This window comes from Carettochelys insculpta, chromosome 9 (assembly GCF_033958435.1).
Source record: "Carettochelys insculpta isolate YL-2023 chromosome 9, ASM3395843v1, whole genome shotgun sequence".
Classification (NCBI taxonomy): domain Eukaryota; kingdom Metazoa; phylum Chordata; order Testudines; family Carettochelyidae; genus Carettochelys; species Carettochelys insculpta.
Genome location: NC_134145.1, coordinates 14,980,271 through 14,998,852, shown reverse-complemented (window position 1 = coordinate 14,998,852; position 18,582 = coordinate 14,980,271). Strand labels below are relative to the sequence as shown.

General features: G+C 43.3%; 1 protein-coding gene across 1 annotated transcript in view; it reads left to right on the top strand.

The window, feature by feature from the left end:
- The window catches only part of OMA1 (OMA1 zinc metallopeptidase), a 170,027-nt gene that overhangs the window by 150,684 nt on the left and 761 nt on the right, over positions 1 to 18,582 (top strand). The window lies entirely within an intron of this gene.

Here is an 18,582-nt window from a genome sequence, read left to right as displayed (position 1 = left end):
CTAAATAATATAATGACTTTCAGGTCAACATAAGCTAGGACCACTGGTTTTGGTAGGATAAATACTTTGTAGTGTCTGAGGTTTTGCTGCACGTGTCAGCTGTCAGCCATTAGTATCACAACAGGAAAAATCCCGTTATCCAGTACAAATAGTCTATTCTCACAAAACCTACTTATATATCTATTTATGCACCGTGCAAATATGTATATTTTAATGGTAGCATTACATAGTAAATGGCCACTTTTTTCCTATCAGAACTGCACAAATTATAGATAGGTTTATACAGTGTCTGTGACATGAATATTTTTGGATGAAACTTGGCCTCAGCCCAGAGGCACATTTTGTAGATGAAATTTCATCAAATACATTAGCTCCATTTTAGTTAATGACAAAGATGAATGATTTATTTTGGGCCTTTGGGGATGCACTTTTTTTCTCTTCTCCAGCTGAAAACTTGTTTCATTATTCAGTCATATCAGTGTCACAGTTGTCATGTATTAAAATGCATGTTGATCAAATAATTGAACCTTCTACCTGAGCAGCAAATCTATTTTTATAACGATAGCAAGTATCCTGAAACTGCATTCACCTCATCTGTGTTTCAAAAGTATTTTTGCTTACCAAATTATTATGAAGAAGATTTGACTAGGACATTGCTAATGGCAGCTTGAATGGCTCCATCAATGAGTATGTGCCATCTTTTAAGAACTGATTGTCTATTGCTGCTAAGAGGGATGGAGCCTGAGATCTCCTATGTATTCATGGCCCAGCTATTTCAGCGGGACTAGAAGCAGCATGCAGAGTTAAGTATGTGCATGGGTCTTTGTAGGATCACAAGCTTAGCTGCCATCTGTCCTTGGGTAAATAATGTAACCTTTCTGAGATGCAGTTTACACACTTATAAAATAGATATGTTGGTACATACCTGCAGAGCAGAACCTTTTAGGGATGTTGTGAGGCTAGCTATATATAAAGCATTTTGTGATCCTCAAATGAAAGGTGCTAAACAAGCCTTCTTAATAATCACACTTTGAATGCAATTGACACTTGCATTTAAACTAACAAAAAAATAGGTATGAAGAGTTTCAGAAAGACTATACACTCAGAGCTGTCACCAGAGAAGCAAGTTTGCATCCTGACTTCAGAAAGAGATGCTTTGATCATGCCTGTCACTGAAGTAGTACAGATTCAAAACACATGTGCAAACACAAACTTTATGCTAAAAAAGCCTTGTTGGTTTTGCAAACTCTTCGCTTAAAGTGCCAGGAGGTCCTAGTTATTTAAAAACCTATTAACCATTTCAATCCATTCACCTTTTTAAAGAGGTTTTTCCTATTAATTGAGTTCTTTTGAAGCATAAAATACCCAAAGTGTATTGTTTACACTTGGCTGCCATCACTTAATCAGATACCATAGTAGAATATTTAATGTATGAAAAGAACAGGGTTATGAAGGGACTGGGGGGAAAAGGTAGAGAGAGGGTCAATTTCCACCTGCAATGTAGTTAAGTCAGAAGAATGTGAGAATTCTGTCTAGAAGGGAAGGAAAATCCTCAAGGTTGCCTTAGTAACAGAGAGGAAGCTGTGCTAGTCTATACACTATCAAAACAAAAAGCAGTCAAGTAGCACTTTAAAGACTAGCAAAATAGTTTTGTTAGTCTTTAAAGTGCTACTTGACTCCTTTTTGTTTTGATAAGGTTGCCTTAGTCTATTTTGTTTTGTGTCTGATGCAGTGAAATCACTACCTGCTGGTGACCTGGCTCAGAGCAGAGCTTTTACATATCTATTTTAACTCAATTGTAAACATTCTCATGTCATGGGTCTCTCCTGGCTATGAAATGAACTAGCGAAGAGAATTCTGAAGCAATTTTGGCACACATACTCAAAACGCACTTCTTGAAGATTCTACATAGTAATGTTCAAAAAGCTTTTATGAAGTTGAGCGTTCAGAGCATTCCAGTGCCTCTCCTCGTGAAGTCTTGTGAAGAATCTTGCAACTGGAGAAAAAAATTTGTCAGGGCTACCACGTCTCTTCCTGTCTCTCCCTACCCCTGCCAAAATCAGAGGGCTCTCAGAGTCCTGGGGCAAACCTAAGAATGAAGCCTGCTGCAGTGTTTCATTGGAAATTATTTCTTGAGTTTGAAGCAGAGAGAAATGAATTTAGGTTTGAGAGAACATTGAATATGGTTGATCCAAAGTGGGGGAAAATAGACTCTTACAAATTATAAAAAAGGACTGGATTGTACCATCCTTGTGTCTTAATCAGGGCCCTGAGCAGGGATAGTGATTGTTAAGTAGTTTTCTATTCCATTTTTTCTGCTACCTTTTTATCTTTTCTGAATAAACAAAGTTGGGGCTTATTCATAATGAACAAGATATATCACTGAAACATCAAAAAGAGCAGTTATCAGGTTTTTATATGATATTCAGTCATTTGAATGTACAGTCTAAAGTTGAACATGAACCACCTCCCATGGTTGACATGAGATAGTGTAGCATCTGTCTTACTGCATCATGATGATAACATGAAATGTTAATATAATATAAAGTGACAGAATAGTCATCAGGATGTGAGTTAGAGGCATGTTTCTCATTTGTGTTCAGCTTGTATTTGGATCTGATTTTGTATTCAAGACAAAACCCACAGCGGCAAGCTTAGCAACGTCTTTTGGGCTGGCCACTCCATTTGCATATGGCACTCTGGGGTTTTTCCTGATGGTTTCAGTATGCACTGTGCACCTGCAACCCCAGGGAAGCTCTGGAGTACAAGTGACTTGAAAAGAGCAGCCAGTGCAGCAGAGGCTGTTATCAGGTCTGGAAATGTATCAAGTCTGGAAAGACCACAAAGGATGTTACGGTTGAAAAGCCAAACTGGAGAACCACTTATACGAACTAAATTTAGTATTTGCATTGTGTTGGGGTGGGTAAGCACTTGATCTGTTTGACCATAGCTGTGACGATTAAACCACTGCCTCATGCCTACAGCTGGAACTGTAAATCCTAGCTGGAGGTACAGCAGCAAGTGGTGTGTGGGGTGGGGGGTGTTGGGAGTGGGGGATGTCCATATTGTACACCATTTCTGGGCATAACCCAACCTCTCTGATCTCTCTTGCTTCCAATCTCATACGTAGCACAAGCATACAATTCATTAAAAGCTTGCTGTAAATGGATTTATGCTTTTTGTGGGAGGAGGAGCTAAGCAAAGAGAGGTTCTATATATTAATTGTGTTGACTTTTTAAAGGGTTGGCTTATTCCGATCATTTACACACCTCTTTAAATTTGCCTCTATCCTGTCATTTAGGTTGATTCAGTGCTTGTCTTTGTCCACTATGTGATCAGCATTAACTAGGTCTTTGACCTGTACTGAGGTAGAATTTATTAAATCAACTGTGCAATCCCTTGTGACAGATTCTATGGGTGTGGAGACCAACAATGTGCTGTGGAAAATGATACCCTAACTGAGTGTTTCTTCAACTTTTTGAGACTATAGAACACCAAATAATATTTCTATGCAAAACACCTGTGAAAATTTTCTTTAATTTTTCTAATGTCAAATGTGTTTGTTTTAGCCAGGGATCTTAGTCTGCCTACAGAATCATGAATTGACTCACTATGAGCTGTGACTACTTGAAGTTAGAAAATAAGGCAACAAAACAAATACATAAAGTTTAAAATTAAAAATTCCACTAATAAAATAACTGACGTATGACTTCATTTTTGAGCAGTAGTTCACCATACAAAAATCATTGTTCCCTGAATAATGGTAACTGTTTTCTTGTATGTATTTGTATTGCCCACAACGAGTGCAAGGTGCTGTCCATGAAGATAGGAAGACACAGCTTGTGAGAGAATTATTTTTCCTCTAAGAAATCTGCTTTGCTGTCTGATCCTTTGTTAAGGCTTATGGCAAACACACTGAAAGGGGGAAATTGCCTTTCCTGGACCAGATTAGACAAGTCAGTATTTGTTTAAGCAATCCACGCTAAAATACCATCAAGACCCTATCCCTTTCAATTGAAATGAATGGAAAATGAAAAGTTTGCATTTCAGGATTGACTGCTTAAATGCAAACCTTTCACATTAAGAAAAGGTGCAGTTGGGTCCAGTGAAATGAGAACCAATTCACAAAAAATAATACACCTGCCAGGACAGACTGATAGCAGGCATTCTACAATGTTCTTACCACAGTCATGGTAATACCTGTTAATACCAAGCAAGAATCTGCTTCAACCTTTAAATTTCACTTCAGTTTCTAATTTACTCTTCTCAATCTTTATCGTTTTTTCTTTCTCCAACAACTCTCCTATTACTCCGTTGCTTTCTGCTTGAAAATGAATTTTGTGGTGGTAGGAAGTGGCAGCCCCGGAGAGTAGAGATTTGTTTATAAACAGAAATATTACAATGAGGATGGTACAAATCTCCCCACAAACGCTCCTCCCACTGGGTCTCAATCCTGTTCTGAAAAACCATCATCCTGTGGGCAAGAGGATTGTTTGGAATGCCATAGTCTTCCAGTCCTTGGCTTCCATGTTCCGTTGGCACTGAGTGACTACAGAACCCTACCACAATTCTGTGGCTGATTGAAGGCTTCATGCCTCTAAAATACTAGTTGTGGCCTGAGGAATGAGGTTCACATCTCTAAGGGCTGGTGAGATTCCCCTTTCTGTCTCCTGAAGGAGACCAGGATGCAGCAATGAAGGTGGTGGAAGGGAGTTATGATGTGCGGGTGGAGGGGGGGCGCTGAAAGAGGTGCTTGTCCTGGCATCCCTGCATGGAGCAAGGAACTCTGGCAGCAGGGGATCCCAGCTAGAGAGTAGCAATGCACTGTTCATGAGGAGAGGCTACCCCTCAGCTCAGACACCTCTGCCGGTGAGAAGGTAGGAGGGGAAGCTAGGGAAAGAGTAGCCTAGGCTACTTTCAAGTCCTTTTGATGTCCTAGACAAATTGGACCAAGAGAAATCTGATGAGGCTTAACAAGGATTACTGCAAAGTCCTGCATATAGGACATAAATCCCAAACGTTGCTATAGGCTGTGGACCAATCAGTTAAGCAGCAGTTCTGCAGAAAAGGACCTGGGCAGTACAGTGAATGAGAGAGTGGATGTGAGTCAATGTGCCCTTTCAGTCAAGAAGACTGACTACATTCGTGGGCAGACTGCCTGAAGATCTAGGGAAGTGATTATTTCCCTTTGTTGAACACTGGTGAGGCCATATTTGGAATATTATGTCCAGTTCTAGACCCCATCCTCCATTAGAAGAAGGATGTGGATGCATTGGAGAGAGTTCAGAGGAGGGCAACAAAGTGATTAGGTAGCTGGAGCACATACCTGATTTATGAGGAGAGACTAAGGGATTTAGGGTTATTGCGTCTGTAGAAGAGAAGAATGGGGTAGGGGGATTTCACAGCAGCTTTCAATTACCTGAAGTGGGGGGGGTTCAAAGAGGATGGAGAGAGGCTGTTTTCAGGTGCCAGAATGAGGAGCAATGGTCTCAAGTTGCAGTGGGAGAGGTCTAGGTTGGATATTAGGAAAAAACTCTTTCGCCTGGAAGGTGATGAAGCTCTGGATTAGGTTACCTGGAGATATGGTGGAATCTCCATCCCCATAGGTTTTTAAGCCCCAGCTTGACAAAGCCCTGGCTGGGATGATTTAGTTGGGATTGGTCCTGCTTTGAGCAGGGGATGGATTTGATGACCTCCTGAGGTCTCTTCCAACCCTACAATTTTGTGTCCGTCCATTAATGAGTGGTTTGTGGTGCTCTGCAAGCTCCTAGACTCAGAACCCCTTCTGTCCCTCTTAGAGGATGCTATTTTCTGTGTCTCTTTCCTAACAGAATCAGGTCAGCACAGAGCTAAGCTATGAGGTCAGGGAGAGTCCTGCATGGACCGTAGGTTTGGCTGTTCAATGGTTTTCATTTGGGCCATGCTTGGGGAAATATGGGAACTTCCTTAATGTTTGTTCTGGCTGCATACTGGTATAAAAGATGGTTCAACCCTCTGTATTAATAATCAAATACTTCTGACTGAAACTCCTGAAAAACAGACTATTCGGAGTTCAGGTTGCTTTGTCCCTCTTGTAAATATGCATGAAGGTAAGACTAAGCTGTACGTGAACACAAGTCCATGCTGTGAGTTTCTGGAGGGTTTTCATTTCCATTTGCTCACTGCTGTGCAGAGGGCTTTTTGTAGTTTGAAAGAGTTTTATTTGGTGGGTTTAGCAATAGCTGTGTAAGCTTTATTTTTCCTGAGCGGTGTTATTTCTTTCTTATGACCGCATTGGAATTGCTATCTGCGGGTTTCTGGATCTGCTTCAGTAAGTTGTATTTTAAGATTTTTCTTATCCTCTGCTGAAGATTTGTAGAAGACTAAGTTATGGGCACTGCTGTGGCCTGGGAACTGTGGAAAGGCTGTGTAGTGTCTAAGTAATAGCAAAAGAGACAGATTTAAGCTTTTAACTCCAATGGTAGGCTGCCTCAAATGACCAGCAGGAAATGAGTGAAGCTCTTGGCTCAAACAGCTGAAATAAAACTTCAGAGAGCTACTCTAATTCCTTTTTCTCTTTGGTTACAGCAGGGCATTATTATTGACCTTTATGAAAGCACCAGTCCTCTTCTGTGAATCGAAACAATGTCAACAACTGCCCATTAAAACATTAAGTGCTATCCATCAAAAAGTGCCACCTCGTGGAAAGTCAAGAATTGGGTACAAACAAACCATCAGATGTTTTTAGGTGAACTATTAGACACCACTGCAATATGAATATCTGCAATATCTGCAATATCGGAAGCTTGTCATAGTGTGTTTCTTTGAAAAAACAATGTCTTTCCATTTGAAACGTGGCTTCATCTGTTTTTCGTGCATTGCTTTTCCACCTTTGGCAGGAGTGCTTATTTATAGGCATCCATCAGAAGCCACAGCACTTTGTGTATCCATTTTCTTTCCCAAGTGTCTGTGAAGTGACTCACTGGCTTTCTGTGACTTCTGCATCCATATTTGAGGTAGGAGACGTGTTTGCTGCAACATCTATTTCTTGATTTTGGTACACTCTGTTTCACTTAGTGTATTACTCATTCAACCCTTTTTGCAAAGTCTCTGCTGATTTAGCTTCTCCATTTCTCTCGCTCTATTTCCTTTGCTCGTCTGCCCTGGTTGCTGGTATTGTTCAAGTCGGCTTTATGGTCACCTTTGATGTAGGTGGCACTTTGTCATTCCATCAGCAACTTTCAGTAATTTCAAAGTTGCCTTGCTTAATAAATAGTAGCTCTCAGATTCTGCTTTGCCAACTTTGACTATTCCCTTGACCTTATTTTGCTGGCTAGGGCAGCAGGGTTTGCTGTATAATGGCAATGTGTTAAAAGAATTGCTGTGTGATAATGCATTGCTAGATTTCATTTAGCACTTGTTACCTTCTTAGGAGCCACTGTTTGTGAACACTGGCTGACAGTAATGTAGTTTATAGCAGCTATTGTCACATATGTGCTGTCTGTCTTAGAGACAAAAGTAACTTTTAGTCTTCAGTACCTGTAAGCAAAATAGCAAGAATTAACTGTCCTCTCCATTTTTAATAATGTATTGAAGTTCTACTTAGGAGACTGAGTAAACTGTTTCTGGGCCATCTCTATATGGTCCCCAAGTGATGGCCCTTGTGAGGTGAATGATTCTTTTTTAATAAGGCTGGCTGAGTGGCTTTTGCATCTTAATTTATTTAGAAATGCCTTTTACCCTTTTGCCTTATTTCTCCTGTATAGTAAGTTTCTCCCTGACTGCAAGTCATTATCTACTGCTTGGAAGAAGATATCTCTCTACTGAAACAGCTATCACTTGGGACAGAGGCGGTTCTTTTTTCATTGTTTATCATTTCCATTTCTCTTATGTGGAAGTTGAGCAGGTTAAAGTAGCTCAATCATGGGCTAATCTTGCTGGAATTCCCTGTCCTGTTCAGTGTAGTTATTCTGTCAGCTTTTTCAGAACAGTGAGACTGTTCTCTTGGGGTGGGGTGTGGGGATGAAGGTATATCAGAGTATACTTGGCTGCTACTGATGTTCCAATGATCGCAACATTGTCCTTATTAGCGATCTACTGAGTTTAGTCATTTGATGTTGACATGCTCTTGAGGGCTGTGTTCATACACTTTGACCATCGCTAGCAATTTATTATTCTTGACAGCTGCATTTCTGTAGGTGCTCTGGAATAAAAGCATCACTGGTGGTGGCATTTTTATAATGGTAGCTCAGAGAGGCCCCAGCCAAGGACTCAGGCCCCCCCCCCCGCCCATGAAGAATTCTATGTACAAAATGTCATGATTAAAAGTAAACATGAAGCCTAAAATAGACCATTCATTTTAATCTGCAGTAATAACATACATTGCAGTATTAATGCTTAGTATTTTGAAGGTATTGCACAAATACAGTATACATTTTTGAAAGAATTGTCATATTGAAATATCAAACTTTGTTCTGGGTAAAATGAACTGTTTTGATTTTAAACATTTGTGTCCACATTTTTGAACCTAGAAATAAAAGTATTTCATTTTAAAATGCCAAAATTGAATAACTTAGACTTTTTTGGAGAGGGGGTGTTCTGGCTGTTTTTCAGTGAGATCCCACTCCTGAGAAAAATAAATATTGTATGAAAAATTTAGGGGTTGCCAAAATGAATTTTTTTACTGGAAATATCTTGATTTTTGCCTTGCTGGAATAGCCATACTTTAAGATTGTTTTGAAGATCAGACTAAAGGTAAACAGAATTATCTGAGATTTATACTGATACCTTTAACATCATAGTTTTTTTCTATTGTTCTAAGTTCCACCTCAGGTGAATTAAATTGATTCTTCTGAGAAGTTCAAAGATGGCGAAGATGTTTCACTGATCAGTTACTTTTCAAGTAAAGTCCAGTCTGATCAAATTTAGTTTGCACATTCTAAAGCGATGCAATAAGTGTCCCTTGATTTCTACTTTACTATATACAGCATTTTATTTTACTTGAGCCCCCTGTTAGCTGGTTCCACTGCACATATGGAACCAAACTATATCCTATATTTTGCAGGGCATGGCTGAAATAATTAGGAGTTGCGTACTAAGGAAGTATTCAGTCCTTAGTGAATGAAGTCCTTGGATTAAAGAGCTTTGTGCATGCAAAATATTAATTCTTTTGTGCAATCAAAGTTATTTCCACCTTAACAGATGGGAAAAATCTGAGAGTGCTCATGCAGTTGTGACTGTATTTTAATGATCATGATAACCTGGTAACTGTGCTGTTATTTCATTATCTCCGATCATGGTAGTGCTGCATTACCAACTCTTCCAAATGGATGCTGAATTATTTACCTATGTCTTAGCTACATTCCGGCTGGATTGGTGCAACGCTCTTTGGAGTTCTTCCAGCCAGGATCATTCTTTGGTAACGATTCAAAAGAATTCCAGTCCTAGGATTTACCCAAATCTTCTCAGGCTTCACTTGTATGGGGGTATACTGTGGTGGCTTCCAGTAGTGCAGTATGTTAGAGATAGGTTGCTCATTTTGCTCTGCAAGCAGTGGGCTAATCTTTCATCTCTGAGCCATGGGTTTTTAAATTGGCCTACAGCCACAAGTAAAGTGGGCTTGATAGTAATGAGCAAGTCTTTGGTAGATATTTGCTTGCAGTATAAAATACAGACATCCTGGCACTGTCCAGAACTGGCTGTCACTGCACAGAAAAGGTCCAGGAATGAACTAGTAGGGGTACTGAAGTTCGGAACTGAGGTGAGTTGGCAGAGCTGTATGGGAAGAGCGCATAATGTTAGCATACACCGTGCCTGGCTCCAGCTGGGGCTTCAGTAATTCATTTCAGCCAACACTAAGCAAGTGCCAATTTAAGAAGCAACAAGGGAAACACGGAGTGACTGATGTCCAGGGTGGTTTTGGGACTTTCCGTGTGCCATTTTACTGGACTACTTACACTCCTCACTCTTCATTATGTCTACTCTACAGAGTTATTTTGCAACAACAGCCATTATTTCAAAATAAGTTTGAGAACGTTTATACTATGTACATGGCTTTTTGAAATAAATTCAAAATAGCAGGTGCTTTATTTTGAAATTAGTAAAACCTCATTGCAGGAGGAATAATGCCTATTTTGAAATAACAGTTATGACACTGAATAGTGCTATTAGGAAATAAGCCATAATGGGCTCCACTGGCACAAATTCAAAATAGGTACTCTGACCATGGCTACGCTAGCAGTTTTCATTGAAAATTTTGAAATGTGAAGCTCTTTCAAAATGAGCCTGGGAGTGACTACACACAAAGAGCACTCACTCGAAATTCAAACAGAAGGAACACGGCTTGTGTTGGGAAGAGCACCCTATTCGAAGTTAATTTAGAAAGAATGTGTGTAGCCATGCTATAGACCCCTATTTCGAAAGACTGGGTCTGCCCTGGCATGGCCCACTGGAGATCGTCCAGACAGCACCAGTGGGGCTCCATGATCTCTGGCTCTGGCTGCTTCTAAAGCTGCATGGGCCCAGAAACCCTGTGCTGGAAACTGAGAGCATGTAGGCAGCCACAGATACACGAGCTTGCAGCCCTGCCCTCCAGCACCCCACAACACTGTCAGCTATCCCCAAAAGGGGCATAGCCAGTGGGAAGGAGCCCAGGACCCCCCAGGGCCTCCCTGGCAGACCAGGCAAGGGCTCCCAGAATGCCAACCAGAGGGCCAAAAATGAAATTATTTTGAAATAAGCTATTTTGGAAGAGCTCTCCTGGAATAGCTTATTTTGAAATAGGGCTGCAGTACACACATAGCCCTAGTGGCTGCAGAAGAAGCAACTAATTAAAGGTCTTGAAGGGTTCTAACAAAGCAACTTAGAGTCTTGTCGGCTGCTGCTTGGAATTGGAACAGAGAGAAGCTGATTCCTGGCTAGCTGCAAGAGCAGCAGGACCATGGACAGCTCAGTGTAGGTAGGGGACCATTGGCAGTTTCTTCATTAAGGATGATCTCTACCACAGATTTATATATGGGTCCTGAGATTACTTAGGTGCCTGATCCTGAAACTGGAGCTCTGCCCACTGTAGGTATGGACATTTTGTGGCTGCCTGTAGGAGAAAGTTTCTTATCCTTCCCTCTCTTTTCCACTTTGAGAGCAAGGTGCTTCTCTTTGAAGTGGACCACTACCTGATGGAGGATATGGCACCACTGAGGTCAGCTGATGGCTTGTTTCTCCCAGCTTGTGATGTCTGCCTCAGCTTTCTTTAATATTCTTTGTTTGTCTTTTTAACGGTTCCTCTGAAGGCTATGTACAGGTCCTGACTTTGCCCCCGATACTTTTCCTGGATTTGTCAGGAACCAAATATCATGTCAGTCTTTCCACAGAATGGTCTAAAACTGAACTGAGATTCTGGCAATATTCTCTGAGCATGGGGAAGTAATCAGTTTGAGAGGCTATGGGCAAGAATTTTCCCTGCTATAGATACAAGGCAATACTTCAATGGTTTCTACACTCCAACTTGTCTCAAAGATTGTAACCATGTTTGAATTTCTCAAGTATTCTACAACATCCTCATTATACAGGTTGTGTCTCCCTGGTGCAGCACCTGTGGGACCTGACCTGGCCGAATGCAGGATTTTGCCAGACCAGGGAAGCTCAATGCTCCCTGGTTCCCTTCTGTACTGTTGGTGCCAGCCCAATCCACTGGGCTCCATTTTAGGTCCAGCAGGCTCCCAGCCACTGGGTCCCTCTGATGCCAGCCTGGCTAGATTTCTCAGCCCTGTGCAGGGCTTCCCAGCTACAGCTTCCTGGCAGTTGCCATCAGCTTCCCTGCCCTGGGCAGGATGGCTTTCTCAGGTCCCTGCACTGGTTCCACAGCCCCCAGCGGGGCTCTCTCCCTGTCCTCCACCACCAGCTCTCCAGCCCAACCATAGCTGGCTCCTACTACCAGCTCGTAGGCCCCATTTATGGCTTGCTCCCTCGATGCTGCCACTGGCTTCCTCCCTGGCTATCTCCTTCCCAGCCTTGATTTTAGCTCTTTGGCCCTTGCCAGGGCTGCAGGTGTTTTTCTGGCCCTAGCTGTGGCTCTGGACTGCTTCCAGCTTTCTAGCCCCCATAAGCTCAGACCCTTTCACTAGCCTACTGGCAGTGCTGGCTGGTGACGGACAGGAAGTCGACTTGCTGTGGCATGTATGGAGGTCCCAGCTGCTGAGGCTGTCTGGTTCAGCAGCACCCATGGTCCTGCCAGAACATTGTTGCTGGACCAGAGAATGCTGTTTTTAGAGGTTGAAGCTGTAACAAATATGAAGAAAGTTTGGAGCTTTCTTACCAGTACTTCAAATTTGTAGACTTCATCTGGCCCTGTTGCCTTGTTGATCTTGGTTGTACAACGCCTTGTGGTACCTCTGCGAGGGGAGTTTCCCTTTCATGTTGCTGAGGTATAGATGTAATAGTTGACTCATAACTCAATGTTCCTTCCATCTGGCTTTGGCTTCACTGTCCTTAAAATATATTGATCCCTGTTAGCTTGGAGTGTTGTGGGTCCATGGGAGTGTGGACAGTAAATGACCCTTATTCACTGGAAAAAAGATCCTTGTATCATGTTTATCAGCATAAATCTCAATCTCCCTGGACTCTTCTCATACGGCTTATTTTAGATGTTAGTTTTTGTTTTGGGCTTAAGCCATGAGTTGCTAATTTTTTTTCTTCTGTTGAAATGTTATTGTGCCACATGCAATGAGCTTTTATTTTCTAGCTGAGTAGGCCATGGATCTTAAAATTGTTCTTGTCAAACCAAACTTGGTGATGTCAAGTGTCATAGCTAATGGACATTGCCATTCTCTCTGTATCAACTATCTTCACTCCTGTCCAGAAATGTTAATCATCATTTGTAGGCATAGAGGCAAACCTCTCCTGGAGAAACTGAAATTTCGCCCACATCACTATTTCAAGGGACTTGACATTGAATTTCTTTCATACTAACTTTTATGTGCTTGTGATGCCTTGAGGTGATCTGGAAATTCACAATTGCTGTAAAAAAGGTATTGGAGGCACCCTCAAGGTCTAATACTTCTCACTTGGTCCTCACAGATAACTTCTTTAGACAAAGACAGGTTATAAGCAGTTGCTCAGGTGGAGGATGCTGTTGGAGTTAGTCTTTCCCATGCTGTTTTTTCTAATAGTGACACTCCAGACATCTGACTCTAACATTAAAATCTCCAAGGAGAATGATTTTTGTCCGCCTTGGGAGTGTTGGTAAAAGCTTTCAAGATCTGTATAAAAGTGTTTATTATCCTTGATAGAATCAAGAACTGGGGGATAGGCACTGATAGCAGTGGATGGGTTGTGTCTGAGCTCAAGGCAAAGGGTTGTAATGTGGTCATTGATTCCTACAAGAAATTCTGCAATGCGACTGAGGAACTTATTCCTAACTGCAAAACTGACACCATGAATGTGCCTGACCTCTGCAGAATTTCGTTTTCCAAAAAAGTAGTCTCCACCTTTGCTGTTGACCTTCAGCCGGGCACTTTGTCTCATTCAGGGCAGCAAAGTATCTGTATCATTCAAGTTCCCTGGTGATGATTGCAGTTCCTCTTTCCGGCTGTACATTATCTTTATTATTCCTCAGGGGGTGGACAGTCCATGTAGCAAAAGTCCCTGTCTTTTTATAGGTTTGACCGCAGGCAGAGTGATCCCACTGGGTGCACTAATCCCAGGCAGGAGTGTGAGACAGCTTAGATTTAGGGCACCACGTCTATCCCTCTCTCAATGTGGGGTGAGCAGAGGGTACCCTAAAGAGAACTGCTCAGTCATGGTGGTAGCAGCTGAATTGTACCCCAGGGGCAGGGGCTGGGGTGCTAGGGAGAGTTGGGTGCTGGGAATGAGTAAGGACAGCCCAGGAAAGGCTGCCAAGACAGTGCTTCTAGGCAGGTAGCCCTAGAAGTAAGATGCCATTGCAGAGCTGGTGAAGATACACTGTATATCTGGTAGGGGTTTGTTCTGTTCCACCTGCAGACTGTGTGTAACTTGGAAGCAGTGCAGCTGGCTGCTGCTGGCAAGCATATTTCTGCACATACTGGGGGTAGCTGGTCTCTGCCTGCTGCCCTCTACCCCCGGCACCAGCCTTACCACCCAATGAGAGCTGCGGGGGGCAGTGTTTGCGGTGCAGGCAGCACACAGACCTGCTGCGCTCTTCCCCTCCAAGTGGTGTACGGAGACCTGTTTGCCAGGAGCAGGCAGCCACTTTGAGTGGTGTGGGGAGGTTTGCTGTGTTCTGGCCAGAGTCTGCACCTGGCAGCCTCTCCTGCAGCCCAAGTCCTTCCCGGATCACAACCCTTGCCTGTACCCAAATTCCCTCTTAGATACTCTCTCCCCTCTGGCATCCTAATCCCTGCCCAGAGCTGCCTCCTATGTCCTCAAACTCCATCCCACACCCTGCACCCCCCCAGACTCCTGCCCAGGGTCAGAACTCACCATTGCACCCAAACTCTGTCCCAGACCCCACATCCCCTCTATTGATATAATGGAAAAGTGCAGCCATGACCACTTACCAAAATTCTTGGAGAGGCCCATCTGCAAAAATTATTGCCTACCCCACGAAGACCCCCTGAAGAAACCGTCCACCAAAGGGTAGAAGGGCACTTTGTTTCACAACCTGACTCACTGCTGGCACGCACTGTCGACCAGGGGGTTCTTGTGAGAAGTGGGTGTGGTGAGGCAGGAAAATGCTTCTTAAAGGACAGACAACTTCCTAGCTGCCTACCACAAGGTCATCTGAACCTTCCCCTGCAGTAGCGAGTGCAGGCTGCTCTTCGGGCCCGGATCTTGGATGGGGTGATGTGGCCATTCAGCATGTTCTGATGTTGCCTTTTTAGTTGAGCTGTTTTAAGGGAATGGGAGTAAATACAAAAAGCAGTTCAAACGTACGGGAAAGAACTTCTGGAGCTGTGTCCTTCCAAAGAAAAATCACGTAAGCCCCCTTTCCTTAGTGGTTTAATAATGGCCATGCATTTGTTTTCCTAGAGGAGCTCAAAGCCTGTAGTAAAATTCCAGCTGCTGCTTGCTGTAATGAGGGCTGTGCTCACAGTAGAGGCTGCCTGTTGAAAATGGTTTTATAACTCCGAAAGAACACCAGGGATTTGAAGTCAATGAGGCTGTGTGGATTTAAGGGTCTGCATGCCTCCAGTGGAGAACTGGAGTCACAGAGAGGATTTTGTTGCCTTAACCCTGGCAATCTGTTCCTGAAAATACTGTGACACACACACTGTAACATTAGTTGGAAAGCATTTAAATTACCCGCCCCCCCCCACATGATAGACTGCTGGCCAGAGAGCCTGAGCCAGAGTTCTGTCATTGCAGCCCTGCCCTAAGAAGGTAAAGGGAGCTGGCTGAGAGAACCCAAGCCTGGTGGCTGGCAGCTGACAGGCCCTGGAGCAGAGGGGTTTCATAAGGCAGCTGGTAGAGTGTAGAAGGGAGTGTAGGAATGCTAGGGAGGCAGGGGAGGAGCCAGGGCATGGAATACTCTGCTCTCCTGTAGCTAGGTAACTAGAGAGGTTACTTTGATCAGCTGTACCTCAGAGGCGGTGGGACTTTCCCATGTAATAAAAACATGGGTGCCTGGAACTGGAGTGGTCTCCGCTTCATCTGTGGACAGAACTGGGGCCTAGGGCCCAGGAGTGAGAGCCCCCTCCCTTCCCTGCCAGATGTTTCCATTCATTTCGGTGTTACCACTGCCTAGCGTACGTCTCCTCTCCAGCTAGACATTGCAGTTACTACAGCTGACAGCACACTGTCACTTCTGAAATTATTCTTAAGAAGATAATGAGTATATTGCATTCTAATGTAATTATATAAATCACTTAAATTATTTATAAGGGATTTTCAAGTCTTTGTTATAAAGATCTTTAGAGACTGCACATAATTTAGTATTAGCACAACTGAGACTCAGAGGAGATATTAAATGCTTCTTTTCTTCCAATTGTTTTATATTTTCCAAAATAAAAGATGCCGCCGGTTGATAACGCCAGTTGATAATGCTTCGGTAGCGCTAGAACTGTTGGTTTATTTTTTTTTTACCAATATTCTAGGGTATTTTGAGTGAAGAGCTTTTCCAGGTTTTATCGGCAGCATTCTTTTTAGCTGCCATAGCAACAAGTATAAAATCTAAAACATTCCATACTGGGTGCTAAATCATTCCCAGACCAGGACCCAACCTTGCATTCTGTGTGAGGGTAACTTTCCTCATGAAGTGATGACTGCGGAAGGCACTGTTTGTAATACTGGGCTCTGACAAAGTACCTTATTTGTTCCAAATACAAGATTTATTTTGAAAATCATGGGGCATGACTCAAGCTATGTGCTTTTATATGAAAAATAGTTGTCAGAATTAAGAAAAAGCATAAAATATTAAAATCATATATTTTAACACTAGTTACATGGGACTCCTGTTCACAAAAATCTTTTCTCCAAGCACTTACAGCTGCCATACTCTTTCTCTGGCCATCCAATAGGGGAAGAGAGGGGAAAAGGGGGGCAATTTCCTCTGGGCCAGGCCTTTTAAGGGTGCCTGTAGCTCCAGCTGCTACTTCAGCAGTGGTGGCTGCAGCAGTGCTCCGGGCCCCTTTGAAGTGTCATGAGCAGCACTGCTTTGGCTGCCCCTGGCTGTAAGAGAGGGGGGGTGTGAGGGCTGACATTCCTTGGCCCTGCCCCTTCTGCTCTTGGCTCTGCTCTTTCTGGGGCATGGAGCCAGGCCCCCTTCCCATCTTGCCCTGGAGCCCCCAGCAGCTGTTGGGGCTGCTGCTACTTCTTTGTGTAAGAATAGTCACTATTCTGTTGCGAGAGTCTTGGAACCTCCCCGCATGTTATGTGACTTGGGTCAGAAGATAAGACTTTTTTTCTTCCTGCTGTTTTTGCATCACTCTGTCGTTACAATGAAAATCTGGGATATGGAAATAAAGCAGAGTCAGAACAAAGCATTGAGTTTTCTATTTTGAATACTGAGGAGTCTGAGATGCAACTCTGGTCCCAGCACTCAAGATCAGCTGGGAGGGTTACAGAATCCAAACCCAGACCTCAATTTCACAGCCGGCCCTCTGGTTATAATAAACCAGATCAGAGACCTGGATCTTAATTAACACTCCAGGCCACAGAGGCAGCCAGAGTGCTATTTTTAGAGCAGTGGATCTGTATATTCTGAATAGCCTTTCAAAATGTTGAATTACACAGGCAAATCAGTGTGCTCAAAATGGATCAGCCATTTTGGAGCATTTTTCAGTTGTATCAGGCTTGTTGTAGGTGATTAATACCAAATGCATTTCCTTATGTTTGCGATGGATAATAGGGTATGTGACTGTGTGTGTGTGCGTGCCTACGTATGCAGAACAGCAGAAGGGATTGTGCAGGTTAACTTGAGACTGAAAATATCAATTTTAACAAGTTTGGCAGAAAGACTTGAATGGAAACGCAACACACAAATCTGGAGCAACACTTACCAAAGACTCTGGGATCAGTCGCCAAAGAATGAAGAATTATGTATTGAAGATACAGTAAAGCACTCTAGCACTCCTTAAAAAGTACTTTGTAATGTCAAATAGTGTAAAATGTGATGTAGCCCTTCAAAGCAGAAGTATCGGAGGGGTAGCCGTGTTAGTCTGGATCTGTAGCAGCAACGAAGGGTCCTGTGGCACCTTATAGACTAACAGAGAAGTTTAGAGCATGAGCTTTCGTGAGTTAACTCACGAAAGCTCATGCTCTAAACTTTTCTGTTAGTCTATAAGGTGCCACAGGACCCTTCATTGCTGCTTCAAAGCAGAAGGTGATTTCTACTGAGGGAGAACCCAAGAGAGAGGAGATCTACATGATAATTTGGGTTCCAAGACTGACACTACCTGATTTTGAGAATGTGGCATGTGGTAATAAAAGAATCAGAGATGCTGCTGCTTGGTGGAATTGGAACCGTAGTTAAAATGACAAAGCTGCCATGGGAATGCTTAGAATCAAGGGTGACTGCTGGGAGGGACATTAACGGGGGCATCAGCTGCAGGGGATGTAACCCCCTCCCTTTGTAACCAGCCATGTGATTGTTCCCATCTCCAACCCAGGGCTTCCTGCTCTCTCCCTGTCCTCTTCCCCTGGCACCTTACCTGGTGGGGGATGCATTCTATCCTCTCTCAGGCACTCCTGCCACACTGCCTGCCTGGGATGCTGTCCAGTGCAGCACAGCAACTGCCTGGGAAAGCGCAGCCACTAGGCATTCCCCTCCGATGTTCGAGGCAGGCAGTGTGGCTGGAAGAGAAAAAGCTCTGGTCCTGCTTCTTCCCTTCTGGCTCCTTGCGCCCCTCCTTGGCATTCTAGGGAGGGGCATGTGACCATGTATGTCCCTCCCCCCATGAATCATCCCTGATTTAAAGGGTGAAAAAGAACAAGGAAGAGAACTAGTTACAGAGGTGCCAGCATCTGAGGGTAGCACTGTGAGAATGCACTTCGACTCCTCGTGTCATCACTTTCAAGTGTGCAACAGCTTCCTGCTGATAGCGGGATAGCAGAACTCTTGCGAATCCAAAAGCCTCACTGAGAAACGGGCAGAAGAAGGTAGCTGGGTTATCACGTTGGCACTGGAAG